General features: G+C 35.6%; 1 protein-coding gene and 1 long non-coding RNA gene across 4 annotated transcripts in view; one reads left to right on the top strand and one right to left on the bottom strand.

Moving 5' to 3' along the window:
• LOC133545266 (uncharacterized) overlaps positions 1 to 12,363 on the bottom strand; it is a 15,612-nt gene extending 3,249 nt beyond the window's left edge. The window contains exon 1 of the long non-coding RNA XR_009804784.1: positions 12,108 to 12,363. This is a non-coding gene — a long non-coding RNA (uncharacterized LOC133545266). The remainder of the gene's footprint in view (positions 1 to 12,107) is intronic.
• LOC133545263 (BMP/retinoic acid-inducible neural-specific protein 3-like) overlaps positions 1,818 to 14,128 on the top strand; it is a 1,164,151-nt gene continuing 1,151,840 nt past the window's right edge. The window contains exon 1 of one of the 3 annotated variants that reach the window (XM_061890672.1): positions 1,818 to 1,975. The gene's annotated coding sequence lies outside the window, so the exon portion shown is untranslated. Of the gene's footprint in view, positions 2,449 to 11,873; positions 12,186 to 14,128 lie in introns of those variants that run through there. The other 2 variants (XM_061890669.1, XM_061890671.1) reach the window with 2 other exon arrangements.

The raw sequence follows: 14,128 nt of genomic DNA, 5'->3' as shown, positions 1-14,128 counted from the left end.
GATAATGTGTATAATCAGGTGAGTTGTGTATTAATAATAATAATAATAATAATAATATGTATAATCGGGTGAGTTTTGTATTAATAATAATAATAATAATATTGTGTATAATCAGGTGAGTTGTGTATTAATAATAATAATAATAATAATAATGATAATGTGTATAATCAGGTGAGTTGTGCTTTATTATTATTAAGAGTACTAATATTGTGCATAATTATGGTGAGTTGTGTATTAATAATAATATTAATATTGTGTATAATCAGGTGAGTTGTGTATTAATAATAATAATAATAATAATATTGTGTATAAATAATGTGTATAATCAGGTGAGTTGTGTATTATAAATAATAATAATAATAATTATTATATTGTGTATAATCGGGTGAGTTATGTATCAATAATACTAATAATAATATTGTGTATAAATAATGTCTATAATCAGGTGAGTTGTGTATTATAAATAATAATAATAATTATTATTATATTGTGTATAATCGGGTGAGTTATGTATCAATAATAATAATAATAATATTGTGTATAATCAGGTGAGTTGTGCGTTATTATTATTAATAATAATAATATTGTGTATAATCATGGTGAGTTGTGTATTAATAATAATAATAATATTGTGTATAATCAGGTGAGTTGTGTATTAATAATAATAATAATAATAATAATATTGCGTATAATCAGGTGAGTTGTGTATTAATAATAATAATAATAATAATAATAATAATATTGTGTATAAATAATGTGTATAATCAGGTGAGTTGTGTATTATTAATAATAATAATAATAATAATAATATTGTGTATAATCAGGTGAGCTGTGTATTAATAATAATAATAATAATAATAATATGTATAATCGGGTGAGTTTTGTATTAATAATAATAATAATAATAATAATAATATTGTGTATAATCAGGTGAGTTGTGTATTAATAATAATAATAATAATGATAATGTGTATAATCAGGTGAGTTGTGCTTTATTATTATTAATAGTAGTAATATTGTGTATAATTATGGTGAGTTGTGTATTAATAATAATAATAATAATAATATTGTGTATAATCAGGTGAGTTGTGTATTAATAATAATAATATTGTGTATGAATAATGTGTATAATCAGGTGAGTTGTGTATTATTAATAATAATAATAATAATAATAATAATAATAATTATATTGTGTATAATCGGGTGAGTTATGTATTAATAAAAATAAAAAAAATAATATTGTGTATAATCGGGTGAGTTGTCTATTAATATTTAATAATAATAATGATAATGTGTATAATCAGGTGAGTTGTGTATTGATAATAATAATAATAATATTGTGTATAATCAGGTGAGTTGTGTATTAATAATTATAATAATAATATTATGTATAATCGGGTGAGTTTTGTATTAATAATAATAATAATAATATTGTGTATAATCAGGTGAGTTGTGTATTAATAATAATAATAATGATAATGTGTATAATCAGGTGAGTTGTGTATTAATAATAATAATAATGATAATGTGTATAATCAGGTGAGTTGTGTATGAATAACAATAATAATAATAATATTTTGCATAATCAGGTGAGTTGTGGAATAATAATAATAATAATAATAATAATAATAATAATAATAATAATGTGTATAATCGGGTGATGCTCCTCTGTGTCTTCCCCTCCTTCCCTGCCTGCACATGTTAGCCAATGGGGGCGCAGGAGGCGTGGCTAAGAGGAAGACGCTAGCCAATGAGGGCGCAGGGGGTGCGGCTAAGAGAGGCGGTGATGCCGCGATGAAGAAAAGGAGGAAGAGGAGGAGGAGACAGTAGCGGAGGAAGCTAGGAAGCAAGCAAGGAAAGGAGGAAGGAAGGAAGGAGATGCTGCGGAGGAAGAAGATGTTTTTCAATCCATATTTGGACAAACTGCCAATCATCATCTTCATCATCGTCACGGTGACGTCATGGGCGAGCGCAGGTAAAATGGAGAGCAACTAAGTCAGCGTGTCTGCCTTTATCTCGTTATTTCATGAAGAGGAACTAAGTCATTGTTTCATGAAGAAGGAAGGACTAAGTCATTATCTCGTGGCGGGGAACTAAGTCATTATTTCATGAGGAAGGACTAAGTCATTGTTTCATGAGGAAGGATGGACTAAGTCATTGTTTCATGAAGAAGGAAGGACTAAGTCATTATCTTGTGACGGGGAACTAAGTCATTGTTTCATGAAGAACGAAAGACTAAGTCACTGTTTCATGAGGAAGGACTAAGTCATTATCGCGTGACGATTAACGAAGTCATTATTTCATGAAGAAGGAACTAAGTCATTATTTCATGAGGACGGACTAAGTCATTGTTTGACGACGAGGAACTCAGTCATTATTTCATGAGCAAGGAAGGACTAAGTCATTATTTGATGAGGACGGACTAAGTCCTTATTCGATGAAGAGGAAGTAAGTCATCACGAAACATGTCTGCCATTAACTTTTGACTCATCCGGGTTTTTTCTCTCTTTTCTACTCATCGCCGATATGATCAATACTCATGTGATCAATATTCATGTGATCATCAATGATCGATCAGCAGCACACATCCTTTTTTTTAAATGGACTGATCAGCAAGTATTAATAGGTTCATCAATAGCAGTGATCAGCAAGTATTAATAGGTTCATCAATAGCAGTGATCAGCAAGTATTAATAGGTTCATCAATAGCAGTGATCAGCAAGTATTAATAGGTTCATCAATAGCAGTGATCAGCAAGTATTAATAGGTTCATCAATAGCAGTGATCAGCAAGTATTAATAGGTTCATCAATAGCAGTGATCAGCAAGTATTAATAGGTTCATCAATAGCAGTGATCAGCAAGTATTAATAGGTTCATCAATAGCAGTGATCAGCAAGTATTAATAGGTTCATCAATAGCAGTGATCAGCAAGTATTAATAGGTTCATCAATAGCAGTGATCAGCAAGTATTAATAGGTTCATCAATAGCAGTGATCAGCAAGTATTAATAGGTTCATCAATAGCAGTGATCAGCAAGTATTAATAGGTTCATCAATAGCAGTGATCAGCAAGTATTAATAGGTTCATCAATAGCAATGATCAGCAAGTATTAATAGGTTCATCAATAGCAGTGATCAGCAAGTATTAATAGGTTCATCAATAGCAATGATCAGCAAGTATTAATAGGTTCGTCAATAGCAATGATCAGCAAGTATTAATAGGTTCGTCAATAGCAGTGATCAGCAAGTATTAATAGGTTCATCAATAGCAGTGATCAGCAAGTATTAATAGGTTCATCAATAGCAATGATCAGCAAGTATTAATAGGTTCATCAATAGCAATGATCAGCAAGTATTAATAGGTTCATCAATAGCAGTGATCAGCAAGTATTAATAGGTTCATCAATAGCAGTGATCAGCAAGTATTAATAGGTTCATCAATAGCAGTGATCAGCAAGTATTAATAGGTTCATCAATAGCAGTGATCAGCAAGTATTAATAGGTTCATCAATAGCAGTGATCAGCAAGTATTAATAGGTTCATCAATAGCAATGATCAGCAAGTATTAATAGGTTCATCAATAGCAATGATCAGCAAGTATTAATAGGTTCATCAATAGCAATGATCAGCAAGTATTAATAGGTTCGTCAATAGCAGTGATCAGCAAGTATTAATAGGTTCATCAATAGCAGTGATCAGCAAGTATTAATAGGTTCATCAATAGCAGTGATCAGCAAGTATTAATAGGTTCATCAATAGCAATGATCAGCAAGTATTAATAGGTTCATCAATAGCAGTGATCAGCAAGTATTAATAGGTTCATCAATAGCAGTGATCAGCAAGTATTAATAGGTTCATCAATAGCAATGATCAGCAAGTATTAATAGGTTCATCAATAGCAGTGATCAGCAAGTATTAATAGGTTCATCAATAGCAGTGATCAGCAAGTATTAATAGGTTCATCAATAGCAGTGATCAGCAAGTATTAATAGGTTCGTCAATAGCAGTGATCAGCAAGTATTAATAGGTTCGTCAATAGCAGTGATCAGCAAGTATTAATAGGTTCATCAATAGCAATGATCAGCAAGTATTAATAGGTTCATCAATAGCAGTGATCAGCAAGTATTAATAGGTTCATCAATAGCAGTGATCAGCAAGTATTAATAGGTTCATCAATAGCAGTGATCAGCAAGTATTAATAGGTTCATCAATAGCAGTGATCAGCAAGTATTAATAGGTTCATCAATAGCAGTGATCAGCAAGTATTAATAGGTTCATCAATAGCAGTGATCAGCAAGTATTAATAGGTTCATCAATAGCAGTGATCAGCAAGTATTAATAGGTTCATCAATAGCAGTGATCAGCAAGTATTAATAGGTTCATCAATAGCAGTGATCAGCAAGTATTAATAGGTTCATCAATAGCAGTGATCAGCAAGTATTAATAGGTTCATCAATAGCAGTGATCAGCAAGTATTAATAGGTTCATCAATAGCAGTGATCAGCAAGTATTAATAGGTTCATCAATAGCAATGATCAGCAAGTATTAATAGGTTCATCAATAGCAGTGATCAGCAAGTATTAATAGGTTCATCAATAGCAATGATCAGCAAGTATTAATAGGTTCATCAATAGCAATGATCAGCAAGTATTAATAGGTTCGTCAATAGCAGTGATCAGCAAGTATTAATAGGTTCATCAATAGCAGTGATCAGCAAGTATTAATAGGTTCATCAATAGCAATGATCAGCAAGTATTAATAGGTTCATCAATAGCAATGATCAGCAAGTATTAATAGGTTCATCAATAGCAGTGATCAGCAAGTATTAATAGGTTCGTCAATAGCAATGATCAGCAAGTATTAATAGGTTCATCAATAGCAATGATCAGCAAGTATTAATAGGTTCGTCAATAGCAGTGATCAGCAAGTATTAATAGGTTCATCAATAGCAGTGATCAGCAAGTATTAATAGGTTCATCAATAGCAATGATCAGCAAGTATTAATAGGTTCATCAATAGCAGTGATCAGCAAGTATTAATAGGTTAATCAATAGCAGTGATCAGCAAGTATTAATAGGTTCATCAATAGCAGTGATCAGCAAGTATTAATAGGTTCATCAATAGCAATGATCAGCAAGTATTAATAGGTTCATCAATAGCAGTGATCAGCAAGTATTAATAGGTTCATCAATAGCAGTGATCAGCAAGTATTAATAGGTTCATCAATAGCAGTGATCAGCAAGTATTAATAGGTTCATCAATAGCAGTGATCAGCAAGTATTAATAGGTTCATCAATAGCAGTGATCAGCAAGTATTAATAGGTTCATCAATAGCAGTGATCAGCAAGTATTAATAGGTTCATCAATAGCAGTGATTGATCAGACAGTGATGATCATTCTAGAACATTCTGTGAGGATCTAAAAGAACATTGAGATTATTTTCCCGCCTCGGATCTTCTTTCCCTCGTTGGATTGAAGATTATCATCCTGCGTAAATACACAAGTACTACTTACACCTGTTGTGTACTTTATATATCACTACTTTGTACACAAGTACTACTTACACTACTACCAGCTGTGTACATTATATATCACTACTTTGTACACAACTACTACTGCCAGCTGTGTATTTTAAATATCACTACTTTGTACACAACTACTACTTACACTACTACCAGCTGTGTACTTTATATATTACTACTTTGTACACAAGTAGTACTTAAACTACCAGTTGTGTACTTTTTATATTACTACTTTGTACACAAGTACTACTTACACTACTACCAGCTGTGTACATTATATATCACTACTTTGTACACAACTACTACTGCCAGCTGTATATTTTATATATCACTACTTTGTACACAAGTACTACTTACACTACTACCAGCTGTGTACTTTAAATATCACTACTTCGTACACAAGTAGTACTCAAACTACCAGCTGTGTACTTTAAATATCACTACTTTGTACACAACTACTACTTACACTACTACCAGCTGTGTATTTTATATATCACTACTTTGTACACAAGTACTACTTACACTACTACCTGCTGTGTACTTTATATATCACTACTTTGTACACAACTACTACTTACACTACTAACAGCTGTGTACTTTAAATATCACTACTTCGTACACAAGTAGTACTCAAACTACCAGCTGTGTACTTTAAATATCACTACTTTGTACACAACTACTACTTACACTACTACCAGCTGTGTACTTTATATATTACTACTTCGTACACAAGTAGTACTTAAACTACCAGCTGTGTACTTTTTATATTACTACTTTGTACACAAGTACTACTTACACTACTACCAGCTGTGTACTTTAAATATCACTACTTTGTACACAACTACGACTTACACTACTACCAGCTGTGTACTTTATATATTACTACTTCGTACACAAGTAGTACTTAAACTACCAGCTGTGTACTTTTTATATTACTACTTTGTACACAAGTACTACTTACACTACTACCAGCTGTGTACTTTTTATATTACTACTTTGTACACAAGTACTACTTACACTACTACCAGCTGTGTACTTTTTATATTACTACTTTGTACACAAGTACTACTTACACTACTACCAGCTGTGTACTTTATATATCACTACTTTGTACACAAGTAGTACTTACACTACTACTAGGTGTGTTCCTTATATATCAGTACCTTGTACACAAGTAGTACTTACACAAGTACCAGGTGTGTTCTTTATATATCAGTACATTGTACACAAGTAGTACTTAGACTAATATGTACTAATAATGACCAGGTGTGTTGTTTATATATGACTACTTTGTACACAAGTATTACTTACATTAGTACTGCTAATGACCAGGTGTGTCATATATGACTACTTTGTATACAAGTATTACTTACACTACTACTAGGTGTGTTGTTTTTATACATATATATGAATAGATTGTACACAAGTACTACTTTCAGTAGTACTACTAAATGTATGAGTACTTCATACATAAGTATTACTTTCAATAGTACTCCAAATGACCGGGTGTGTTGTTAATACATAAGTACTTTGTACAGAAGTATTACTTACACTACTTCTACTACTAATGACCAGTTGTGTAGTTTGTATATGAGTACTTTGTACACTAAGTATTACTTACATTAGTACTACTATTGACCAAGTGTGTTGTTAATATATAAGTATTTTGTACACAAGTATTACATACAGTATTACTACTAATGACCACACAAGTATATATATATATATATATATATATATATATATATATATATATATATACAAACCGGGTTTCCATATGAGTTGGTAAATTGTGTTAGATGTAAATATAAACAGAATACAACGATTTGCAAATCCTTTTCAAGCCATATTCAGTTGAATATGCTACAAAGACAACATATTTGATCTTCAAACTCATAAACTGTTCTTTTTTTGCAAATAATCATTAATTTTAGAATTTGATGCCAGCAACCCGTGACAAAGAAGTTGGGAAAGGTGGCAATAAATACTGATAAAGTTGAGGAATGCTCATCAAACACTTATTTGGAACATCCCACAGGTGTGCAGGCTAATTGGGAACAGGTGGGTGCCATGATTGGCTATAAAAACAGCTTCCCAAAAAATGCTCAGTCTTTCACAAGAAAGGATGGGGCGAGGTACACCCCTTTGTCCACAACTGCGTGAGCAAATAGTCAAACAGTTTAAGAACAACCTTTCTCAAAGTGCAATTGCAAGAAATTTAGGGATTTCAACATCTACGCTCCATAATATCATCAAAAGGTTCTGAGAATCTGGAGAAATCACTCCACGTAAGCAGCATGGCTGGAAACCAACATTGAATGACCGTGACCTTCCATCCCTCAGACGGTACTGTATCAAAAACCAACATCAATCTCTAAAGGATATCACCACATGGGCTCAGGAACACTTCAGGAAACCACTGTCACTAAATACAGTTGGTCGCTACATCTGTAAGTGCAAGTTAAAACTCTACTATGCAAAGCCAAAGCCATTTATCAACAACATCCAGAAACGCCGCCGGCTTCTCTGGGCCCGAGATCATCTAAGATGGACTCATGCAAAGTGGAAAAGTGTTCTGTGGTCTGACGAGTCCACATTTCAAATTATATTTGGAAACTGTGGACGTGGTGTCCACCGGAACAAAGAGGAAAATAACCATCCAGACTGTTATTGACACAAAGTGTAAAAGCCAGCATGTGTGATGGTATGGGGGTGCATTAGTGCCCAAGGCATGGGTAACTTACACATCTGTGAAGGCACCATTAATGCTGAAAAGGTACATACAGCTTTTGGAACAACATATGCTGCCATCTAAGCGCCGTCTTTTTCATGGACGCCCCTGCTTATTTCAGCAAGACAATGCCAAACCACATTTAGAACATGTTACAACAGCGTGGCTTCTTAGTAAAAGAGTGCGGGTACTTTCCTGGCCCGCCTGCAGTCCAGACCTGTCTCCCATGGAAATGTGTGGCGCATTATGAAGCCTAAAATAGGACAGCGGAGACCCCGGACTGTTGAAGGACTGAAGCTCTACATAAAACAAGAATGGGAAAGAATTCCACTTTCAAAGCTTCAACAATTAGTTTCCTCAGTTCCCAAACGTTTATTGAGTGTTGTTAAAAGAAAAGGTGATGTAACACAGTGGTGAACATGCCCTTTCCCAACTACTTTGGCACATGTTGCAGCCATGAAATTCTAAGTTGATTATTATTTGCAAAATAGAAAAATGTTTATGAGTTTGAACATGAAATATGTTGTCTTTGTAGCATATTCAACTGAATATGGCTTGAAAAGGATTTGCAAATCATTGTATTCTGTTTATATTTACATCTAACACAATTTCCCAACTCATATGGAAACGGGGTTTGTAGAAAAAAAAAAAGAAAAAGCTGCAGAGAAAAATCCTTCACTAAAAAGATTAACAAAAAAAAAGGCTCTTTGATTTTGTGCCAGCAGGACATGGACGTCTCATTACATAAATAATATCTCATATCATCACATACATCATATCTCATATTATATTAAATATCATTTCATACATCATATCTAATATATCTAATATTACTAGATTAGATTAGATTAGATAGTACTTTATTCATTCCGTCAGGAGAGTTCCTTCAGGAAAATTACAATTTTCAGCACAATCCCATTCAAGATCAGACAAACATTACAGGGAGACAGAACAGGATCGCTGACGGGTCTGCCGGCTTCCAGCGCCCCTTACAAAAAAAGATGAAATACAGGTAAACAAGGGGGGGGAAATAGAAGATTAAAATGAAATAAAAAAATCGGTCTTAGCCTGGGCCTTGGAGGGGGGGGGCGGGGGGGGTGCAGACTGAGGCCAAGGGAAAAAAAAAAAAAAAAATACATCATATCTCATATCATATCTAATATCATTACATACATCATATCTAATATCATATCTAATATCATTACATACATCAATCAATCAATCAATGTTTATTTATATAGCCCCAAATCACAAATGCCTCAAAGGACTGCACAAATCATTACGACTACAACATCCTCGGAAGAACCCACAAAAGGGCAAGGAAAACTCACACCCAGTGGGCAGGGAGAATTCACATCCAGTGGGACGCCAGTGACAATGCTGACTATGAGAAACCTTGGAGAGGACCTCAGATGTGGGCAACCCCCCCCCTCTAGGGGACCGAAAGCAATGGATGTCGAGCGGGTCTAACATGATACTGTGAAAGTTCAATCCATAGTGGCTCCAACACAGCCGCGAGAGTTCAGTTCAAGCGGATCGAAGACAGCAGCGAGAGTCCCGTCCACAGGAAACCATGTCAAGCGGAGGCGGATCAGCAGCGTAGAGATGTCCCCAACCGATACAAAGGCGAGCGGTCCATCCTGGGTCCCGACGAGCGGTCCATCCTGGGTCTCGACTCTGGACAGCCAGTACTTCATCCATGGTCATCGGACCGGACCCCCTCCACAAGGCAGGGGGGACATAGGAGAAAAAAGAAAAGAAGCGGCAGATCAACTGGTCTAAAAAGGAGGTCTATTTAAAGGCTAAAGTATACAGATGAGTTCTAAGGTGAGACTTAAATGCTTCTACTGAGGTGGCATCTCGAACTGTTACCGGGAGGGCATTCCAGAGTACTGGAGCCCGAAATGAAAACGCTCTATAGCCCGCAGACTTTTTTTGGGCTCTAGGAATCACTAATAAGCCGGAGTCTTTTGAACGCAGATTTCTTGCCGGGACATATGGTACAATACAATCGGCAAGATAGGATGGAGCTAGACCGTGTAGTATTTTATACGTAAGTAGTAAAACCTTAAAGTCACATCTTAAGTGCACAGGAAGCCAGTGCAGGTGAGCCAGTATAGGTATATATGTATGTATATATGTATATAAAGTTATATACAGTATAGGTATATATGTATGTATATATGTATATAAAGGTATATACAGTATAGGTATATATGTATGTATATATGTATATAAAGGTATGTACAGTACAGGCGTAATGTGATCAAACTTTCTTGTTCTTGTCAAAAGTCTAGCAGCCGCATTTTGTACCAACTGTAATCTTTTAATGCTAGACATGGGGAGACCCGAAAATAATACGTTACAGTAATCGAGACGAGACGTAACAAACGCATGGATAATGATCTCAGCGTCTTTAGTGGACAGAATGGAGCGAATTTTAGCGATATTACGGAGATGAAAGAAGGCCGTTTTAGTAACGCTTTTAATGTGTGACTCAAAGGAGAGAGTTGGGTCAAAGATAATACCCAGATTTTTTACAGAGTCACCTTGTTTTATTGTTTGGTTGTCAAATGTTAGAGTTGTATTATTAAATAGAGGTCGGTGTCTAGCAGGACCGATAATCAGCATTTCCGTTTTTTTGGCGTTGAGTTGCAAAAAGTTAGCGGACATCCATTGTTTAATTTCATTAAGACACGCTTCCAGCTGACTACAATCCGGCGTGTTGGTCAGCTTTAGGGGCATGTAGAGTTGGTTGTCATCAGCATAACAGTGAAAGCTAACACCGTATTTGCGTATGATGTCACCTAGCGGCAGCATGTAGATGCTGAAGAGTGCAGGGCCAAGGACCGAACCCTGGGGAACTCCACACGTTACCTTAACATAGTCCGAGGTCATACTGTTATGGGAGACACACTGCATCCTATCAGTAAGATAAGAGTTAAACCAAGACAGATACGTTCTAATAAAATATTATGATCGACAGTATCGAAAGCAGCGCTAAGATCGAGGAGCAGCAACATAGATGACGCATCAGAGTCCATCGTTAGCAATAGATCATTAGCCATTTTTGCGAGGGCTGTCTCCGTGGAGTGATTTGCCCTGAAACCGGATTGAAAGGTTTCACATAGATTGTTAGACGCTAAGTGTTCATTTAAGTGCCCTGATACAATTTTTTCGAGGATTTTCGAAATAAAGAGAAGGTGAGACACCGGTCGGTAGTTTACCATGAGGTCAGGATCGAGATTAGGTCTTTTAAGGAGAGGATGAATAACCACTTTTTTGAATGCAACGGGAACAGTGCCCGAGGAAAGTGATAAGTTTATAATATTTAGCACTGATGGACCTAATAATACAAAAAGCATCATATCTAATATCATGTCTAATATCATTACATACATCATATCTAATATCATTACATACATCATATCTAATATCATATCTAATATCATCACATACATCATATCTAATATCATATCTAATATCATTACATACATCATATCTGATATCACATCTTTTGTGTTTGTGGGTTTCTTTATGTGTTTTAGCTCGGTTGGTAGAGCGGCCGTGCCAGCAACTTGAGGGTTGCAGGTTCGATTCCCGCTTCCGCCATCCTAGTCACTGCCGTTGTGTCCTTGGGCAAGACACTTTACCCACCTGCTCCCAGTGCCACCCACACTGCTTTAAATGTAACTTAGATATTGGCTTTCACTATGTAAAGCGCTTTGAGTCACTAGAGAAAAAGCGCTATATAAATATAATTGACTTGACACTTCACTTCACTTTTAGATGGGATGCTAAGTTGAAGTAAAAGTGAGTTGAGTATCGACGTGTCTCTTTAAGAGAGGCGTGTACCTTTTAGCTTTTAGCTGATGGGCGTCAGGAGAGTTCAATGGCGTCGCAGTTGATTCAGTCTGTACTCACGTCCACTTGGTAAGTTCCCGTTTGCCTTGTTAATGTTGTCCGCTGTCACCATGCTCATCTGTATTATGTTGTGTTGTGTCCGCTGCTTTTGAAAGTCCACTCTAGCGCTCTTGTAGATCTGGGCACTTAGATAAATGTTTGTTTATCGCGGCACCTGTCTTAGCCTAGGTAGCGCTACTTCCTGGTTTGCCGTGGTGCATTTTGGGAGTTGTAGTCATTTACCAAAACGCACTTTACAGCGGCTTGTAAATGGTAAATATAATGTTGGATAGATGAAACGTGCTCATGAATGATATACCTTTATTTGAATTGTATTGTATATGATCAACATGAGTTTATAAATGGTTGATATTTATCATAGATATTTATTAGTATTATTTATTATTAAGGGCATTGATTTTGGTACGAAAATGATGCAGTTTCAGATTTATTAGCTAACTAACTGATTGAGCAAAACTAACTAACCAACTAAGGAGCAGCCAGCAAATAATAATAATAATAATAATAACTACTGCTGCTGTTCTCCTGCTTGGAAAAGAAATAAACAACAAATATACAAACTGGAAATCTTGAGTAATAATCTGTGCACACTTGGTTGACCTTTCTGTGGGGAAAACAGAACAATATCTGATATCATATTAAATATCATATTAAATATCACACATCACATCTAATATATTAAATATCACATTTAACATCTAATATCATATCACATATGTTAAATATGATGTTAAATATGATATTTGTAATTGTTATTCATGCATTCATATTCATCATCTTTTCTAGTACTGTGACATACATTATTATTCATGCATTCATATCTACCATCTTTTCTAGTACTGTGACATACATTATTATTCATGCATTCATATTTATCGTCTTTTCTAGTACTGTGACATACATTATTATTCATGCATTCATACCTACCATCTTTTCTAGTACTGTGACATACATTATTATTCATGCATTCATATCTACCATCTTTTCTAGTACTGTGACATACATTATTATTCATGCATTCATATCTACCATCTTTTCTAGTACTGTGACATACATTATTATTCATGCATTCATACCTACCATCTTTTCTAGTACTGTGACATACATTATCATTCATGCATTCATATCTACAATCTTTTCTAGTACTGTGACATACATTATTATTCATGCATTCATATCTACCATCTTTTCTAGTACTGTGACATACATTATTATTCATGCACACCGCTGCCTCTTCACCTGGCTGTTATCTACCGCCCCCCAGGGCCCTATTCGGACTTTATCAATGAATTCTCAGAGTTCGTTGCTGATCTAGTGACGCACGCCGATAATATAATCATAATGGGGGACTTTAATATCCATATGAATACCCCATCGGACCCACCGTGCGTAGCGCTCCAGACTATAATTGATAGCTGTGGTCTTACACAAATAATAAATGAACCCACGCATCGCAACAGTAATACGATAGACCTAGTGCTTGTCAGGGGTATCACCGTTTCCAAAGTTACGATACTCCCGTATACTAAAGTATTGTCCGATCATTATCTTATAACAATATGACAACAATAACAATAACAACCCTCTGGGGGGAGGGGTGTACTAGGATGACAACAATAACAATAACAACCCTCTGGGGGTGGGGGTGTACTAGGATGACAACAATAACAATTCTCTGTGGGTAGGGGTGTACTAGGATGACAACAATAACAATAACAACTCCCTGGGGGGAGGGGTGTACTAGGATGACAACAATAACCATAAGCCAGATGAGGTGGTATGGGCATTTGGTCAGCATGCCACCCGAACGCCTCCCTAGGGAGGTGTTTCGGGCATGTATGACCGGTAGGAGGCCACGGGGAAAACCTAGGACACGTTGGGAAGACTATGTCTCCCGGCTGGCCTGGGAACACCTCAGGATCCCCTAGGAGGAGCTGGACAAGGTGGCTGTG

Source organism: Nerophis ophidion, linkage group LG28 (genome assembly GCF_033978795.1).
Source record: "Nerophis ophidion isolate RoL-2023_Sa linkage group LG28, RoL_Noph_v1.0, whole genome shotgun sequence".
NCBI classification, from domain to species: Eukaryota; Metazoa; Chordata; class Actinopteri; order Syngnathiformes; family Syngnathidae; genus Nerophis; species Nerophis ophidion.
Note: the sequence above shows the minus strand (reverse complement) of the source record. Positions and strands in the feature narration are given on the sequence as shown.